The 20,921-nt window shown below is 43.8% G+C and overlaps 1 protein-coding gene across 1 annotated transcript in view; it reads right to left on the bottom strand.

The window, feature by feature from the left end:
* LOC310777967 (ATP-binding cassette sub-family C member 12-like) overlaps positions 1 to 20,921 on the bottom strand; it is a gene marked incomplete at both ends in the record, with an annotated part of 450,252 nt that overhangs the window by 396,392 nt on the left and 32,939 nt on the right. The gene's annotated exons all lie outside the window — the stretch shown is intronic.

Raw genomic sequence — 20,921 nt, 5'->3', positions numbered from 1 at the left:
CTGCTGCTGCTCTTCTTGTACACTTTATCGTCCTCCTTGTCCACCGCCGTCTCCATGACAACAGATTGGTCCTCACCTGCTCTAGCGGGAGCTCTTCTAGGCTGCATGATGATAAGTGTTACTCAGCACCTATAGCAGGAGCTGTTATAGGCTGTGTGACGTAGGTCAAACCAAACTGCTCTGGGGAGGAAGTATCTGTTCTGAGGCTGAGGCAGACAAAGCCGAGCTGCGTTGCAGCTAGTTGGTAGAATGAGGAAGTTGTGAGTGAGTGGTCACAGAGAGCGATTTGCCTGCTCGACACACCAGACCATCAAATTCAGCTTTTGACACTGACAATGGCTGAGTTTCCCAACAAAGAAGCTTCTTAAGAGTTAAGAAGCTTCTTAAGGAGTTAAGAAGGCTCCAAAGAAGTGTTTCCCAAACGCCTTCTTAACAGAAGAGAAAAAAATAAAAATAGAAGGCTCTTAAGAAGCATCTTAACTGGAGCTGTCCACCATCTCGATGTGAGAGGTCCTCTGCGGCCCACTTGATGGCACTCTGAGCCCACCAGTGGACCACGACCCAGTGGTTGAGAAACACTGTTGTAGAATAACCTAATCGTGGTCATGTTAAACAAGAACTTCTTCTATTAAACATTATTTATTTCAGACATGGACTGCAGTTCAAATTGCTTTATATACACAGCATACAACACAATTGCGAGAAACACTACAGAATTTAAGCGACCTTGGGTTCTGTGAAAGGTGCTATATAAATCCACAACATTACAAAAGGAATCCATTCTGATTAGAGCAATATAGCCTACGGTAAAACATTTAAAACACAAGTAACCATACATAGAGGGGAGATTTTCAAGTGTTCCCCACTTTTAAACAATAAAGGGTGCATGAAAGAAAGGAAAAAGGGAAAAACACAGTGGAGGAACAGTGGACACAAGTATCTCCTTTTGCCTGACGCGGCTGGATCTGCCAGTGTTTCGTCATTAAGAAGGTGTTAAGAATGCCCCAGACCCTTCTTACAAAACCTTCTTAAAGGCCGGCTTTTCCGTGGGGGATATGAATATATATTAAATCTCACGCCCCTAAGGTTTTCGAATCCGTTGAAATTTTTGAAATTGGAGGTTTACTCACAGAGATATCAACCGAAATCCACTCTGTGTGTGTGTGTGGGGGGGGGGGGGTGCGGGTGCGGGGACTCAAAATACTACATTTCCCACAATGCACTGGGCTCGCGTGGCCTTCGTTTTCATGCCCACCCCTCAGGCATTTGGCTGATATCAAACTCCAGTAGGTGGCGGTAATGCACATATATGTTTGCCAACCGCCATAAAACTCAAAGAAGAAGAAGAAGAAGGCTTCGACAATAAAACATACAGAGAACAAGAAATAAATCGAAAATAAAATTGCCTCCAAATTGCACCAAATTTAAACGGTAGTATATATGTCGGGAGATGTCTTCATAAAAAAAAATTCATGCATTTTAAGGCATTTTCGTAGGAGTTACGCGCATCTGATGTTGTAACTATTTTCTGTAATAATGTGTAAAAACGGGTACATTGCTCAGCGTTGATTTCGTTACTTCAACCCACCTACTACTAGATGCAAAATTTGACGAGCTTTCCAATGCCGCCAGTCCCGTGTCTATTAGTGCTTCCGTTCCCGAGATATGGTCTCTTTGCAAGGAACTATGGGAAGCTAATATTAGCTACAGCAGGCTAGGCGGTTGAAAAAGATGGCTGCCTTTTCGTTTTTGTTGAAGACCTCTGAAGGGGCGTGGAGGACCTCTAGAGGCGGGACCATGGCTCACAACAGTTGTAGTTCATAGGTGCACGACTTCTGCAAGGCGGACTTGGGCCAGATGACGCGAAACGCGTCGGCTGGCCCAAAAAATATGTGAGAGATGCTTGATATCTCTGGGAGTGAAGCTCCAATTTCAAAAATTTCAACGGATTCGAAAACCTTAGGGGTGTGAGATTTAATATATATTCATATCCCCCACGGTAAAGTCGTCCTTTAACGAAAGATCATCTTAGCGCTAAGAAGCTTTTGGGAAACGCAGCCTTCTTAACGGAAGATAATTGGAAGATATTTTAGGCTAAGAAGCAATCGGGAAACACGTTGGCTTCGTTGGCTTCTTACAAGCACGAGCCTGCTAACTAGGCTGGCTCAATAGGGTCCCATTATAAGTTCGCCCCAGCTTCGTTTACAACACTGATCCCTCGTATACACATGAGTTGGCTACTTTGTCAGCGTGGACTTACTTATCTTGGCACTGAACCATCTAGTCGTGAGCACGGTGTCCGGTGACAATTTGCCAGCCTAGTTAGCAGGCTCGTGCTTGTTGTATTTGTTTATCCGTGATTGATTGAGTTTGACACTGTGCATGTTTGTTTATAGTGGTTTCAGATACATTTGACTTTTATCTAGCATTTATTAGCGATTTGTATTGATTTATATTTGGAATAGAAGCATTATCCATAACCTGCCACCAGGGCGGCAGTATGACTGGGGTTAATGTTAAGAGGGCTACAAATTCGTAGAAGAAGAGTGCTTTTCCCATGAAGAAGAGACAACGTTAACTCAGACTACTGACTGAATGAATGAGTTATGCCCTTTCACACTGTTCAATGATATATACTGTATAAACATCCTTGTTCAACTCAAAGTGGTCTTCTATGAATGTAGCGAACCTGAATACAACAAGACCAAATAGTTCTAGCGGGAGTGGGTGTGTGGTGCCTTGGCCAAAAAGGAGTTAGGTCAATCAGCGCTCGATTGCTCTTCCTCCTTCCTCCTCTTCCTCCTTGAGGACCCGGATGGCGCACACACATGTTGAAATTTTTGAACACAATATTCTGAAAATTTTGAATTGAATTTTGAAATAGGAATGTGGAAACTGAATAATTTCAAAGCAAATAAATTCAGTTTAAAATTATGCTATTCAGATTCAGTTTTTCAATTCACATTAAAAAATAAAAATTTCAAAATAAAAAACAGCAATTCAATTTCAAAATGAAAAAATTTGAATTCAAATAGAGCAATTCAATTTCAAAATGAAAAAATTCGAATTCAAATAGAGCAATTCAAATTCAAAATTCAAAATTTCGAATTCAAGTTGAGCAATTCAAATTCAATTTGAGGTGGCACATAAATCAGCCCATACATGAGGGGCACCTGGGGAGGCAGGAACACAGAGGGCAAAAACGGGAGAACTGATTGGTGCGGAGAACTCAGGTAATGGGGCTGACTAACGAGGGCACATAGCAACCCGTTCTCACTCTGAGCGCGTCGCATATTGACGCTTTGTCCTGTCCCTTGTGCGTCGCTTGTTACTAACATGGTACCCTTGAGCGACACATGAAACGACTTGGGCTTTCCGACTAAACTCAATGCAAACCCATGGAAGTCATCTTTGACGCTTATGGCAACTGCTCCCCTATTAGCCTAACTGCTCCACCATTAGTCAACTGCTCGCCCATTAGGGTCTGGAGGAGCTAACCTCTCCCAGACCCTAACCCTAAACCTAACCTCTCCCACCCCATGCCTAAACCTAACCTCTCCCAGACCCTAACCCTAACCCTAACCTCTCCCACCCCATGCCTAAACCTAACCTCCCCCAGACCCTAAACCTAACCTCTCCCACCTCCCACGCCTAAACCTAACCTCCCCCCAAACGCTAATGGTGAGCAGTTGACTAATGGGCGAGCAGTTAGGCTGATGGGGGAGCAGTTGCCATAAGCGTCAAAGTTGACTTCTATGGGTTTGCATTGAGTTTAGTCGGAAAGCCCAAGTCGTTTCATGGGTCGCTCAAGGGTACCATGTTAGTAACAAGTGGCACATAAGGGACGGGACAAAGCGTCAATATGCTACGTGGTCGGAGTGAGAACGTGTTGCACATAGGCATAGACGGATTATGACTTCACGGGCCCCTGGGCAAGCCCCCCTCACGGGCCCCCCCCCCTCACAGCGCCCATGCGCATTATTACGGCCAGTCGGCCAGACTAATAACTAAGACACACATTCACCTGCATCTCAACAGGATTTACAGCACAGCCAAGCCACCTGAACACTCAAAGCCAACATGGCACAGCACAATCACATATAGCTACTGTAGGCTATTCAATTCACCTGTATCCAACACAGGATTTACAGCGCAGCAACCAGCGGGTCTCAGCCGACACACCACATTAACAACGTAGGCTACACTCCAACGCAAATAAGAGATGTTTTAGCCACCTCTAACAAAATCAAAGTAAAAAAAAACAATAGGTGTCACACATGTTAGCAAAAACATAAATACTGTCTTTATAAGCATATAAAATAATCAGAAAGCAGTCTTACCTTATAGGTGTTTTTTCCTGACTCTGCTTCTTGCAAAATCATCCACGATGTCATTAAAATCCAGTGATTTGGTCAGTTCGCTCTCAATTGCCATGAGAGAAAGTGCTTTGAGGCGATGTTGTGTCATCTTAGTCCTCAATTCGTTTTTAATCCTGGACAGGACAGAGAATGACCGCTCCCCTTCGCAGTTGGTGACAGGCAAAGTCAGAAACAGCCGCAGCGCGACATAAACATTTGGAAACAGTGATTGCAGGCCACAATCTAAAATTATTTTCAGCAGTCCTTTTGCGCTTGTATCATCTTCAGCTTTAATAAATGATCTGAGCTGAATTAGTTCATCTCCTAAAGTGTCCTGTAGGTCGGATGGATATGCAGATGCCAGGACTTTAGCCTTTTCAATAATTACTGATGCGGATTCAGATTTGGCACAGAAAAGCACACTGAACAAACTGCACAGGTGCCCGTAGGCCTCCAGTCGGTGTCCGAGGCTCTGAATAAGCGTATCTATGGCAACATTGAAGGTCTCTATCTGAAACTTGCGTCTGCCATCAAACTCAATATCCTGCTCTCCAGTCGCAGTCTCGTCAGCAAAAGTCTTGCGTTTCTTTTTGCGATGAGTGTCGTGTCTGTAAGTCTGGCTGACGCAAGGTATGCTCAGCGCAGCCCTCTCAAAACTGTCAAAAAGCTCTCTCTGTGAAGCCACAAAATCACGCAATGATTCAAGTGCCCTAACTGCAGTTGAAAGGGATATGTCACTTTTCTGCAAAGTAGCGCTAGTTGCTTGAAATCTTGACAACACAGTATCCCAAAACTTGGCCATGAACGCCATCTCCAATGTCTCCAATTGCGCACAGAGCGCAGCCGCCTCAGCGCGCGTGTCCCTTTTTTCTGTCTCATCCATAGAAACACTGTTAAGCCTCTCTTGTATAGTTTTATAATTTTGCCACAAGGCTTTCGTTGAGTCAGCACGGCAGCTCCAGCGCGTATTGGAGAGAGATTTAAGAGTTAGGTTTATACGCGCATCACCAAATACTGTGGCCCAGCGATGCGTGGAGGCAGAGCTAAACGTATAAAGCGACTGCAACAAGTCAAAATATTTACCAACTATATTACTACAGGCCTCAATACTGTTGACTCCCACCAGATTTAAAGAATGGGCAGCACAGGGTACATAGTGAATCAACGGATTCCTTTTTTTTAGATGTGCCTGCACGCCGTTGTATTTCCCAGACATATTGCTTGCATTGTCATATGATTGCCCACGGCAGTTTGCCAAGTCCAGTCCAAGATCATGCACCATTGAGACAACGCAGTCTGCTAAGCTTTCCCCTGTGTGACTCGTGATGGGCTCGAATCCTAGAAAGCGCTCCACTACATCTCCTGTTTTGCTCACAAATCGGAATATAAAGGTGAGCTGATCTACGTGGGATAAATCAGGAGTCGAGTCAACTATTACAGAGAAATATTTAGCATCTTGTAATTCCTTTATAATCGCTTGTTTAGTTTTCTCCCCCATAAGTTGTATAAACTCATCACAAATGGTTGATGATAAATATGAAACACTGCCCCTCCCCTTGCCTCCACACTTTCTCAAATGTTCCGCCAAGAATGGATCAAATTCTGACAACAGCTCTAAGATGCCTAAGTAGTTACCGTTGTGTGGTGAACCTAACACTTCGTCATCTCCCCTAAATGCGAGACCCCTCTCCCCCAAGAACTTTATGACAGAGACAACTCTCCTAAGCACCTCTCTCCAATATTCCCTCTCTCCCTCAAGTTGCTTCATAATGCCGGAGTCCACGGTGGCTGCACCAGCACCTGTGGATCTATGATGCAGGGCACGCATACAGGCTCCATGCTCTACACTTCTCTCATGCTCGCTGATTCGCTCTGGGTGTTTCCAGTCACAGTAGCCAGTAACGAATGCTTGCGATTTGATGGAAAACAGCTTGCATGCAAAACAGTAAATATTTCCTGTGGATGGGGAATATATAATCCATTCTCTGTCAACCACGTCACCATTGAGCAATCTGGATGTAAACTGTTCGTTTGTTAAGATGCGGCGGGTCTTGCCACCAATCCCACTTTCCCTAACAGAGGCTGGATAATGTGCACGGCGATTCTGGAACACTTGAACTCCTCTGTCAATAAGGACTGATTTGGCCCGCTCACTTTTATAATGATTCCCCCACAAAGCTGGGTCAGTAACAGTGAAGAACCAAGCCTGCTCGCCCTGGCCCTGCTCTCTTTCAGCAGGCTGATCATCCTCCTCAATGATGCTATCAGTATCAGGCGGGCGGGGGCCGGGGGGAGGCGATGTGCACTGCCGTTCGCCATCTCCACCGTCGTTGGTAGCCCCCCCATGATCCAGTAATCCTCCCATGGCCATGCCGGTCTGCTGTTCCTCCTCACCCACCAACAGTAGCCCCGATGCTGGTGCAGCAGCAGTGCTGCTACCTGGTTGTTGTTCCTCCTCGACCTCAACACCTCCCGTCATGGCGGCCTCGTTAGCCGCTGATGCTGCCACATTGTTGTCCTCCTCGTCCCTCTGAACTTTTGGAAAGAAACTTGAAATGCGAGGAATTTGCTGTAAAACCCCTGCTTGCCTTGCTTCCTTTTCTTTTCTTATCTTCAGTTTAGCTGCTCCGCTTAGAGGCCCTGATGCTGTTCGGCGCTGCTCCATTTTTAATAGGCTATGCTAATGCTTGCTGCTCATTGACAAATTGTCTTATTCGTTGATTCGTTGACCTGTTTGAACTCACTGACCTGTGTCTAAACTCACTTAGCGCCCTCTATCAACCAGTTCATTAATCTAATGGGCATGTGAACAGGCCGGGCAGGCCCATGGGACACACACAAGCTTTGATCATACTTTTTTATTATTTACCTTAACAAAAAATAACAAAAGACAACTCAAACCATGGAAAATACAATTACATATAATATTACATCTGATAATATAAATAGATTACAAGCTTCTTTCTTGAGAAATTATGATAATAGGCTTAATAATAGCCTATTATATCTGAAATAATATAGGGCATCCCCTGATTTTTGCAAGAGGTGGGTGGGCCCCTATGAGAAGTTCAAAATAGCTTAGTTTATAACAGTATATTTAACAGCGACTACACAAAGAGGCAGGCCCGCTGACAGGCCAGACAGTTTCAGGTGTGCAGGCCCTGGGACCAGAAATAATTATTCATATGGAACATTTTGTAAAAATAAAGGGTTGGGATAATTTCGTCCCAGGCCCGGCCAGGCCTGATATACGAGGCGGCTAGGCCTCAGTGGGCCCATAAGCTAGCTAGAGTCTCTTCGCAGGCCGCCTGCGAAGTGAGCTCAGGGGCCCATAAGCTAGAGTCTCAGCTGCGAAGTGAGCTCAAGGGCCCATAAGCTAGAGTCTCAGCTGCGAAGTGAGCCCAGTGGCCCATAAGCTAGAGTCTCAGCTGCGAAGTGAGCTCAGGGGCCCATAAGCTAGAGTCTCAGCTGCAAAGTGAGCTCAGGGGCCCATAAGCTAGAGTCTCAGCTGCAAAGTGAGCTCAGGGGCCCCATCAGTTAGTCTCTTCGCAGGCCGCCTGTGGCGGCCTGCGAAGAGACTCTAGCTCATGGGCCCCCTGAGCTCTCGGGCCCCTGGCACTCGCCCGGTTTGCCCGTTCAGTAATACAGCCCTGCACATAGGCAACAGGTGGGAGGAAAACACAGCAGACAAGGAATAAACAGAAAAACAATCACTGAGACCAGAACATAAAGTCAAATGGAAAAATGTTTCCTGAGGTCATAAAACAAGTGAGAATTAGGGTCACTCTCTCCTCCTATAATAAGAATGTGAAGTGTGTGTGTGTGTGTGTGTGTGTGTGTGTGTGTGTGTGTGTGTGTGTGTGTGTGTGTGTGTGTGTGTGTGTGTGTGTGTGTGTGTGTGTGTGTGTGTGTGTGTGTGTGTGTGAGCAGAACAGTGTTGGGCCACAGCTCTGGCATTCTACTTCCTGACACAAAGTGCCAAAGAAATTCATTTGAAAAACTCAACAGCAATGTCTCTTTCCAGAAATCATGACCTGGTTACTCAAGTAATCCACAGAGCTTGTTATGAGCAGTTTCATGTAGCAACTATTTTCTTTTGACCGAACTACACCCGTTAGCTGCTGGCTAGTTCCTACAAAAGAAAATAGTTCCTACATGAAACTGCTCACAACAAAGTATGTGGATTATCTTGAGTAACTGGGTCATGATTTCTGGAAAGAGACATTGCTGTTGAGTTTTTCAAATGTTTTTTTTTTTGTTTCTTTCAGTACCACAAGCCGAGTGCCATCCAGTTCCATTGTATTGAAGAGAAGGCAGCCATCTCTACAGCCGATCTCCAAAACTCAGGCAACTAACACAAAACAATATAGATGGATAAATAGCACTACAGGTGAGAGGAAAATATGTATTTTGGATTTTAGGGTGAGCTGTCCCTTTAAGTAGAAGTACAGTTACTTGTGTAAAAAAACTACTCTGGTAAAAGTGGAAGTACCGATTCAACTATTTACTCAAGTAAAAGTAAAAAAGTACAGGCTCTGAAATGTACTAAAAGAGTAAAAGTAAAAAGTATTTTTACCGGATGTTTCTGTGCAAAGCTAACTGAACCTCACGTCATATTAATAATATAATTTGAAGACTATTGAACTTAAAAATATATCCTACAAACATGTGTTTATACATCTTAAAACTCTACTTTGATTAATAATATGTGCTGTGGTTTTTCCACAAAAACAGTCAGATTATCCCATTAAAATCCTTAAAATGACATCTATTCCTCCCTCATTAATATTCCAGGATATATAATTATGCAAATAGTTAATTACAAAAGTTTAACTGTTGGATACAAGGTGTCTCCTACTTTATGGAAGCTTCCAGAGCACATACACTGAGATTCAAAAACACAAGACAAGATTTAGCCTAACTATCCTTTGTGCAAGAACTATACCCTGCTTGTGCTTGTCCTGTGTTTTTTAATCTCAGTGTACAGTATGTGTATGTGTATGTGTATGTGTATGTGTATGTGTATGTGTATGTGTATGTGTATGTGTATGTGTATGTGTATGTGTATGTGTATGTGTATCTGTATCTGTATCTGTATCTGTATCTGTATGTGGTCTGGGAGCTTCAAGTTTCTACATTATACTTGTGTAAGTTGAATATTGGACCAGGATTTGTTTCCAAGCTGTGATGTGATGAATCATGCTTGTAGGCCCACCTCTTGAAATCAGATGTTTAATCATCACAGAGAAACTTTCCACTTTCAGCAGACAAATGTGAAGCTGAAACATTCAACTGAAATACAGAAACAACAAAACACACTTCAGGTGTAATTAAGCTATTATTACTTGTTCCTTCTCTTCCCTAAAAGGAGGTCAATGTAAACAATGAAGTGTAACGGACAATCTGAACACTTTAAACATTTTCTTCCACCTCTTCTCCCCCTCCCTGTCATCCACTGTTTCTTCTGCATCTTCCTCCCCCGCTCATACATTTTCACCTTCAGTTCCCTCCATCTCCACCAGGGGCGGTTTTAGCATCAGAGCTTTGGGTGGGCTCAGCCCACCCAAAGGTCATGGACCGTTGAACCCCTAGGGGGGTCCGGGGGCATGCCCCCCCGGAAGAAAATTTTGTACAGTTTCAAGTAAAAATGGATCAAACTGGCGCACTTTGAGATCAAAATGAAGAGACTAGATCTATGAAGAACTACACACATCAATATCTTCTTTACCGTTCTGTGGTTTTACAGCGATGAAAAAATAATTGTTTCCCTATATATACTATATATATTCTGCATACAGGTTCTATATGGTAGAATTATGCTTGCATAAATAATACCAAAATCACTTCAGGGGAGTTTCAAGTAAAGTAACATTTTGCTTTGTAGGCAAAACAAAAGTAAAATTATATCAAAAGGGAACTTCCTAACTTATTGGCTGGAATAATATTCCGACAAGATAATAATATACTGTAAGCACTAAAGCAGGAGTTTGCAGTCAACTAGTTGAAATTAATATGTGGCAGTATTTGTGGGGGTCAAAATCTATAGGGTGTACCACCACAAATAGATCAGTGTATGGGAAACACTGACTATTAAATTGTGTGACTAGAAAGACACCAATAAATCTGAGAAAATGTACTGTAATTTTGAACAACAGCACTACAACGGTGGCATTACAAATGGTATTATGAAATTATTGTGGGAAAAAACAAGATCTGACTGGTTGGAAGTTGGTAGGCTACCACCACCACAGCGTGCAAAAATAGGGAAAGAAGGAAAGAAAAGGGAATAGCATGCCATGCACGCATGTTAAGCTATCATCATCATCACATCAGACAGGCTGTGTAAAGCAGCCACTTGCGATTCTGAAGGGCTTAATTTCATTCAGATAACAAGGGACCGTTTGAAAATATGTTTGTCACTTATGCCCATATGTTTCTCAAAAAACATTGCATCCATTTACACCCACTTTACTGCGAGCTAGCATGACATGGCTGGCTGGTGCCATGGTAGCCTACCTACCTTCCTCCAGTCCACCTGTTTGTCTGGCAGGCACAGCCACAAGTTCTTTTGTTTAGCCTACGAAACAACGTTACGCGTTACGCGATCAACTTTGATCCAGAGCGTCGTAGCCCTCTCTTATATTATCTTCTTTCAACGTTACGCGCTAATTTGCATATCAATATGCGCTAATTAAGTAACTACTAACGACTCTGACTGCTCAATGCTCACCTCACAGTTTCATTGATCATGAGTGGGGAGAACGATTGTGTGGACTGTGGAGGACCACTTCGCTGCTGTACTGTGTGTGACCTGTGTGAAGTGATGTGGGATTAGGCAGATAGATGGAGGAGGGAGCGCCTGCGCAGCCGCGGTTCTAGAAACTTTTCGGGTGGGCTGAACCCCCCTAAATGTTTGTCTCAGCCCACCCTAAGAACATAGAGACGGGGGGGGGGGGAACACGCACACAGCGCATTGAGTGTAGTCAGAAACTGCTACTAATGACCACCATGGATTTGGAGAGGAAAAAAAAAAAAAAAAAAAATTTTTTGCCTCTATTTTTTTTGGGTGGGCTGAGACTATTTTTGGGTGGGCTAAAGCCCACCCAAAAACGGCCTAGAACCGCCCTCTCCACTAGCCTTATGCACCATGCTTTTCAAAATCTTACTAACTAGTGTCTGATCAGATTATAACTATTACACCATGTAAACAAGAGACTTGAAAAAAAATGCTACACTGCCAGAGCCTCTGGTTCGTCTGGCTCCTAGTGTTGACAACTCCAACTTCACTTTCGGCATCGCCGCTCATATTGCTGGTTCCTCTGGCTGACATGGACATCAAATTATTCACAGACGCAATTTCTCAGTGCGACCGAGTGATCTCATGTTTGGTGCGTCGTTCTGATACATCGATACATGTGGTGTGGTGGGTGGACTGTGCACTTCTTTTCCACGTTATGTCCACGCCCCCTTAGGAGACTGTCTAGCCAATGAAGTTTCATAACATTGACAGAGAGCCAATCACAAGCTAACCTCGCGTCACCTGGCTCTTCTCGGCGAGAAAGAGCCTGGCTTCCGTTCACAATTGATTTTGTCACCCTACCTGGTTCCGGCCTAGAGCCCGCCCTAGACAGGAAGGGCAGCGTTTCTAGCTCATCAACTTTTACGTTAACTTGACAATTTGACACAAGTATCAGAACAGCAAACAACAAAACAAAAGATGGATGTACCGAACAAAGTTTTTGAATAAGTTATTTTAGAAACATTGCGGATTCACAATCTCACATCTTTTAAGGCAATACAGAAGCTTTGCATCAGACAATTAATCGAGGAAAGAGACGTCAAGCTAACGGCACAAAGACGTTTTTTTTGGCGCACTGCCTTCCGGTGTTCATTCTGGTTCCGTGGTTTACGCCCCCATGACAAAAAGCGGGGTGAAAGGTGCCCAGACTAATCACAAGCTGACATTTAGGCGACCGGACAAGTGCCATTTTATACTATTGGTGGAGCCTGGAATGAGCTATCTCTATTCATTCTGCCCCGTTTCTTCTCTGTCTTTCTTTAATCGTTGTTGTCCTGCATTAAAACTAAAGTAACACACTTGTTTTGAAAATGTAAGGAGTAGAAAGTACAGATACTTTTGTTAAAATGTAGGGAGTAAAAGTAAAAAGTTGTCAGAAAAATAAATACTCAGTAAACTACAGATACCTGAAAAATCTACTTAAGTACAGTATTTGTACTTTGTTACTTCCCATCTCTGGTGGTGAGTGAATCAAATCTACCTAGCAGCCACTTGCAGATTTATATTTGACCAGCATTTGGCTGCTGAGTGGTGAGTGACTGGTGCTAATTGTGTGCCCTGCTTTCATAGCAATTAATAGCCTAACTATTAGCTTAGCCAGGTTAACTAACATCAACAAAACAATAAAATGTGACACCATTGCTAGCTGAATTTATCCAACTATCCCCCCACAGGCTATACCTACTAAAATAACAGCATTTAGTTATCTGCCTAATCAGCATCTGCTCCACTTGTTTTTTTCCCACATCCTCTTTTTTCTATTTTGTTTTGACATCCAGATATTTCATTTCCTTCATTCACTTTCGATGACATGAAACCCCTTTATGGAGGTTTAAATGTCATTGCAACTTGTCCATTGGTTGTTTAATGGAGAGGGGTTTGTGGTCACTGCTGTGAAGTGAAGTTTGTCAGCTGTCGGGGGGCCCTAACGGATTGGGGGTTAGATTTACTAAAGTGAATGTTTTCTAATCCATAATTAATTTATATCAATCACCTACAGACTTTTCAAACAGATTTGAATGCATGATGATGTTTTCTTTGTTGTGTTTGTGAGGGCCAGATTTTCTAGTATTCAATATTTTCTTTGACATTTTTTACCCCTAAAATAACATTTTACATCAGTACAACACTGATCTACTCACTTCTAAATCGCCCCTGATGCGCATCCATTCAAGTTTTTTCTCTTTTCTGCCTAAAGTCTCTGCCGGGCAGATTGAGATTCCACCAGGAAACCTTGCATTACGACCGCGAGGCGGACACCGGAGCTGGTCGCAGCCTGTCTAGTGTGATATTGGCCCAATTCCACCGCAGGTAATAGCGCGGTCCCGCTCCGCTCGACTCGATAAATGGTCTCATTCCACCGGTAAAAACCGGCCCAGCCAGGTTTGATTTGGGGCTGAGTCGTGCTACTTTTAGTACCTGCCTCGTCGGGGTTCTATTCTGCGAACCCGGGTTCATACGGTGACGTGAAAACATTGTAGACGACTGATTGGTCAGGCAGAATCGTGTTTACTCGTCTATCCTACTGACTGTCAATGCAGTGCTGCATACCAGTTTAGTGGGGGGCTTACCTTCTCTTCTGTTATGCTTTTCCATCAGTCTTTTGTGTTGCTGCCTTCGCCTCTGGTGAAATAAAACCGTAGCGGTGGTTTCAATTGTCCAAAAGTCCGCTGCTCTCAGGAAAGCGATTGTGTAGTTCAGTGCTGCGTCGGCTCCGCTAGGCCGCAGGCGCTTTGGTGAAGCCGCGGTCTTGCCTGGTGAGAGGCCGCCGGGGTAGAGGCTTCACTCTAGCGCAACCCCCGTCCCTCGCGCCCGTCCCTCGTGCAGCGCATGTGAGTTTTGACTAACAACAAAGTGATATCCATTCTCCTGGTCGATTGTCACATTTGCCCATGTACACTGTAACACCCGCCCAACATGCTGTGATGCTATGAGCTGGCTGCTCAGGCCAGGATCAAGGACTGTGGTCATGCCAGCACTGCTCTCTCTCTCTCACACACACACACACACACACACACACACACACACACACACACACACACACACACACACACACACACACACACACACACACACACTGTAGGTCATTTAGAGGCACCAGTATTTCATAAACAGTTTAAAAGTTCTGTGTATGGATTTAATTGTAACGTTATATGTTATAGCCTACTTCGGAACATGGGCGGAGGGCAGATATGCGGTCGCTATGACGACCAGGTGTGGGCGGGGGCAGATGAACGGCGGTCGAAGCAGAACGTCCATCGAGTTGAAACAAGTAGAGCCGAGTGGTGACGGGCTGTGCAGGGCTGTAAAATGTGGTGGAATTGAGCCATTAGTGAACGTCTGTGTCCACCAGAGGCGTCCCCGAAGCGGCTCTCTGCTCTGCTCCACTAAACAAATCGGCCTGTGTATTTTCGCGTATTTTTTGCATCAAGCAGCACAGAGCAGATCAAACTGGGCAGGAATTCACCAGAATAATAAAATAAACATCCTGTCGATTTTCAAAATAAAACCTGTTACTGTATGTCAAGAGAGAAACAGTCACATTGAGGGGGGGGGGGCGCAATTTAGCCTGCTTTCTATAATAATGCATCCCTCAATTACTTGAATGCTTCCATTATTTTGGTAGCTACTTGGTTTCAAATTAACTTAGTGAGTTGGTCTGACATTTTTGTATCAATCAACTAAATTCAGAAATGTTCAGGTTATGTTTCCATTGTTACATTGTAATTCAATCACAATGTTGTTGTTTTAGTAGACACCAATAATGACTGTCCAGCAAAAGTACTATATATATATATATATATATAAATATACATACCCCCACTTCTCCTGGGACCACTACACCACTGCTGACAACTACCTGTATGCACAGCGCACTGTAGCCTATTATGTTTTATCTTGTGTGTGTGTGTGTCTCTGAGTGTGTGTGTGAGTGGGTGTGTGTGTGTGAGTGTGTGTGTGTCTGTGAGTGTGTGTGCGTGCGTGTGTGTGTGTGTGTGTGTGTGTGTCTGTGAGTGTGTGTGTGAGTGGGTGTGTGTGTGTGTGAGTGTGTGTGTGTCTGTGAGTGTGTGTGCGTGCGTGCGTGCACACTGAACAGAGACATGTAGTACACGAAACTGAAACTGTTATGTCTCATGTGATTCAATGTTTTTTATGCTCTTACATGTTTTTATGTTTGCACCTTCGACCACCTGAATTTCCCTCTGGGACAATAAAGTTTACCTTGACTTGACTACTACATGCCTCTTATCTGCACTTCTGTGTCGTTTCTAGATGCCATGGGGGGAGGGGGTGGTGGGTGGCAGGGGTGAGGAACAGACTATTCCCTGGAATGGCTTTGGCAGAAGTGAGAGAGAGTTATGCAATCAGACGCAGCAAATATTTAGAGGATATGCAACTACCAATGTACAAAATAGATTGCATAACTCAGTACTAAGTTTATACACACAAGAAAATACACACTTTGATTATATTTTCTCTGTGACGCTGATTCAATCAGTAATCTCATATGTCACTATTTTTTGGAACTGACTAAAAGTTAAAAGGCACTACTAACATATAGATGTGATCTCACTGATAATCCAGTATTATTTCAATCCTTGACAATGACATCACTCCCATGATAAGGCCGTATGATTGATTCCTGAAAAGCAACTTTTTTGATTATTATTATTTATTTTTTACAGGAATGACATGACCTTTAGGCAGGTTTCCTATGTCATTCCAAATCAGCCTTCGGGGGCCCCTAAAGGCCTGGGGCCGCAAGCAGTTGACTGCCTTGCCTGTTGACAAGCTCTGGTAACAATGTCTACAAAATATATCTTGAATAGAAAACTAGAACGACCGCAACGCGGACTTATGCCTCTGCCATTAGTTCATTCTTGAGTCCAAATCGCCATTTGAGGCAAATTGGAGGAAATTCCGTCAAAGCGCTCCTGTGATGTTGCGTTACAGAGCTTGGAAATTGGGTGTGTGAGAGGTCATAGTGACCTTGAACTTTGACCACCAAAATGTAATCAGTTCATCCTTGAGTCCAAGTGGACGTTTGAGGCCAGGTTAACTAACAACAACAAAATGTGACACCATTGCTAGCTGAATTTATCCAACTATCCCCCCACAGGCTATACCTACTAAAATAACAGCATTCAGTTATCTGCCTAATCAGCATCTGCTCCACTTGTTTTTTCCCACATCCTCTTTTTTCTCTTTTGTTTTGACATCCAGATATTTCATTTCCTTCATTCACTTCACTTTCAATTCAAGAGAAAACACGACTGATGCAAGTTTGACGGGAATGAGTCACATGTTGGTCTCGACCGAGTTTCAAGATGGAGACCAGTCACGTTACCTGGGGTCATCTCGCCATTCCGAAGTGTCGGCATTCCGATCATTGACTTCTATGCTTTCGGAGAGGCGGCCCTTTTTATCTCCAAAAAATGTTTCGCCGAGAGGTTAGGTTTAGGGTTAGGTTCTGGGGGAGGTTAGGCTTAGGCGTGGGGGGTGGGAGAGGTTAGGTTTAGGGTTAGGTTCTGGGGGAGGTTAGGTTTAGACGTGGGGGCTGGGAGAGGTTAGCTCCAGCCTGTCACCCGGGTTAGGGTTAGGGTTAGGGTTCTTTCGCAATGGCGAGACAGATCTCAATTTTGTCGGAATGCCGGTATTTCGGAGTGCCGACATTTCGGAATGCCGAGGTGTCCCCACGTTACCTCATATCAGTCAAGTGTGACATCTGTTATGACGCGTGTCTCGTGACTCATCACCCAATCCTCAATAGCCAATCAGCCCCTGTCAATATGACGTCCGCTATGACGTTGCTGCTGAGCCTATGACGTGGCAGTATATATAGCCATGGTCAGCGCGTCGTCAGCCTCTTCCTGGCCGTTCACCTTAGTGGTGGCTGTACCTGGGCCGCTCGTCTTCTCTGGAGCTGTGTTTCGCCCCACCCACCTCCCCAGTACACCACCAACATCTTGACTCCTGAAGAATTCCATACAGGGATTCTCTATCCCAGACTGAGCAGATGCCATCCTCTCACCACAAGAAGAGGGTCATCTTACCACGGAGTCATTACGCCAAAATTAGTTGCCGTGCCATTGGGGGCGGCTGTAGCTCAGGAGGTAGAGCGGGTCGTCCACTAATCGCTTTGGATAAAAGAGATCGGTGGTTCGATTCCTGCCTCCTCCAGTCTGCATGTTAAAGTGTCCTTGGGCAAGATACTGAACCCCAAATTGCTCCTGATGGTGTGCCAGCAGCACCCTGCATGGTCAGAGCCAGATTAACACCCCCAGGGGCCCCGGGGCACTGAAGCTCCCAGGGGGTAAAAATAATTGACATTACATTTCCAATACAAAACAGCAGAGGGTGCCGCAGCACCACAAGCACCCCCACTTCCCGCGCCCCTGGTCACCACTTGCCCACAGGCATCCAATGAGACTAAATCATCAGACTTAATCTTCTTGGAAACACATTTTATTTTGTCCTGATTGGTCTTAGATTTGTGTCATAGTTCTGTGGAGCCCAACATGAGCCCGACCAAAAAAAAAAATTTTTTTTTTTTTTTTTTTGGAGGGCCCCTTCACCCCGAGGGCCCCGGGGCACCTGCCCCGGTTGCCCTATGGTTAATCCGGCCTTGTGCATGGTAGCCTGCCACCATCGGTGTATGAATGGGTGAATGTACCTACTGATTGTAAAGTGCTCTATATAAATGCAGGCCATTTACCATTTTCCATGCTATTTGTGAATAAAGCTTGGTTGTCAAATTTTACCCACTGGTCTCTCATGATTTAAATACATTCTCTCTAATTGAAAGTGAATTCACGTCATTCAAAATCATCCAGGTCAGGGGATGACATGGAACCCCTTTACGGAGGTTTAAATGCCATCGCAAATTGTCCATTGGTTGTTTAATGGAGAGGGGTTTGTGGTCACTGCAGTGAAGTAAAGTTTGTCAGCCATCGGGGGGCACTAACTGATCGCTTTACTGATCGCTGTGCACTTTAATGCTACCTTGCACATTATCGGTCATTGGGTGTCACAATCAAGGTCCTTGATGTTTTACTTTGACTTTTATTTATTCTTAACTACATGCATGTAACATGTTAACATGCCCTTTGGGACACTAATAAACTTGAACTTGAACTTGAACTTGAACTTGAACTAACGGAATGGGGTCCGGAACGGATATAAGTGAATGTTTTCTAATACGTAATTATACCAATCACCTACAGACTTTTCAAACAGATTTGATTACATGATTTTCTTTGTTGTGTTTGTGAGGGCCAGATTTTCTAGTATTCAATGAAATGTTTACCCCTAAAATAACATTTTACATCAATAATGTAGCTACTACACTGATCAGATCCAATTGTATATAGGCTATCTATAAATCTATCTATATATAGATGATATATTATACATTATAAGATATCAAATTAGATCATACAATTAAGAGAATATATGATAATATAATGTGATATTTAGGTGATTGATTAAAAGACACAAAAACATTGGGTCAAACAGGGGTAAATAAATAGCCTATTTATTATTGGGGTTACTGTGGGCGGCCAACTTACCTGTGGGTGCTGTTAGTAGAAGTCATCTCTCTGTCCCAGTTTAATGTGTGTAACCCAGGCGTTTTGGGGGTAGCCCTTCTTAGTTGCTGTGGACTGTATTATTGTATGCTTTGAGTGCTGCCATTTTTACAAAAACAATGATAGCTGCCCCCTCTATTCATCTCTCATTCATGCTATAAAGCCCTAAAAATAATAATCATGGTATTGGTGATCAGAAATGCATGCAACATATTGGGTACCTGTGATCATCATTGGAGGGGGAGACTCACACTCTCTCTCTCTCTCACACACTCACACACACACACACACACACACACACACACACACACACACACACACACACACACACACACACACACACACACACACACACACACACACACACACACAATTAGAGGCTACTTGAATATTGGGGGATGGATCCTTTATCTCACCCTGTTGTATCTTTGCTTTCATCATGACACTTTACAAGAAGTAACACAAATTTCATGGAATAACAATTGCCACAATTTCACATCACAACATCCGTGGCTGGACCCCATCTAGCCACAACCCAGGGATGCCTGCGCCCGCGGTTGCCACACGCCGCACGTGGTCTGGGGCCGAATTTGCCCTTGTTTATGCGCTTATATGTTTTTAGGTTTTGCACCTTCAACCACCTGAATTTCCCTATGGGATAATAAAGTTTACCTTGACTTGACTGTTACCTCCAAACCAAGTCCAAACCATAGGATAACTGGTCATCACGCAGTAAACAAATAGCAGTCCACTTCAGTGTTTGGGTACGCTTGTGTTCACACTCGAATGGATATATTCCATCGATAGTCAAAAGTAAAAATCATAAAAAGTTAATAAAAAGAGTTAAGTGGTTTTCATCGGCGACGATATGCAATAAACAGTTTCACTTGCAGATAGGCCAGTGCTTGATTGAACCATCTTCACATGGTTATAAATATTAGGCAAAATATTCATAGTTAATAGTCATCAAAATAGTCACCTTCGTCTTTTGATTCTTTTGTAAAGACGAACTGACAAAAAGACAGTGTAGCATTTTGATCTCACTGTTCACCATCCTTTTTCACTTAACACTCTGCTCTTTGGACAGCTCCACACCAAAACATTCACTTCCGGGAGAAATTGTATTGGAAACCATTTTTCCAAGTAATACATTTTCCACATTCTCAAATCTCACCCATCTCTCCTTGCACACTGCACAGGAGAGACCAACCAGCCAGATTGAGCTGCTGAGGGACGTTGAGGATGCAGGCCTGTGTCAGCTGAGGTTTCCGTTCAGTTCAGGTTTCAGTTCAGTGTTTTTCACTACCAACATGTCGCTTTTCCCCCTTTCACTTCCATGTTTCCACCTGACGTGCAAGTTGCCCGCATCCTCCCGCTTCCGCGCAGGCGGTAACCTTAATCACATTCACTGCCGCATTTGCAGTTTAAATCTTTCCTCTTGTATTTTAGGGTCATTCAGTAAGCTTGCCTTAGCATGCAATATGCAATATCTAATCATCAGATTAGCACCTTATCTCTGGGGGAATATTCCACCGACACGAGGCTTTCCGTAATAGTTTAGATGAAGAAGTGATTTGTGAAGTCTGACTCAAGACCCGCGGCTAAACCAGTTTAAAATCTGGACCCCAAAGAACAACAACAAGTAGTAAAGTACAAAAATATACAATGCTTTATTTAACTAATTAAAAGATAAAAGTTTAGGTGAGCACAGCACGTCATTAAGTCATCACATGAACAGTTTCAAAATCATTAGGGGAATTGCCACTGTATTAACCCTCCTGCAGCAACTTGTTACAAAGTGGTTTTAGCACAGCACACCCCAAAACTGGGTTTTAGATCCAGAAAGATTTATCATTATAAGTCACTCGTATGTCCACTCCACTGCAATAAGGCAGGAAAAGAAACACTGCAAAAGAACCACTACAACCAGGATAATAACGGCAGACACACTGCACAGAAATTCACTTCACACTGCTAGGTTACGGCAGCCACGCTGCAAAAGAAATCACTGCAAACATCAATTATGGCGGGCACAGCAAACAGATGACAAGATCGAGGTGGGTCTAGGAAGAGCAATCCCCATAGACTAAATGCAATGTCCTGTAATAGGCTATAATGAGTGCGAGCTGCATTTACATGTAGACAATCACTAGCAAGAAACAAAAGAGTCATTGATTA

The sequence above is a fragment of the Poromitra crassiceps genome (genome assembly GCF_964638095.1).
Source record: "Poromitra crassiceps genome assembly, chromosome: 6".
NCBI lineage: Eukaryota > Metazoa > Chordata > Actinopteri > Beryciformes > Melamphaidae > Poromitra > Poromitra crassiceps.
The sequence above is the reverse complement of the archived record's forward strand: the minus strand, read 5'-3'. Positions and strand labels throughout refer to the sequence as shown.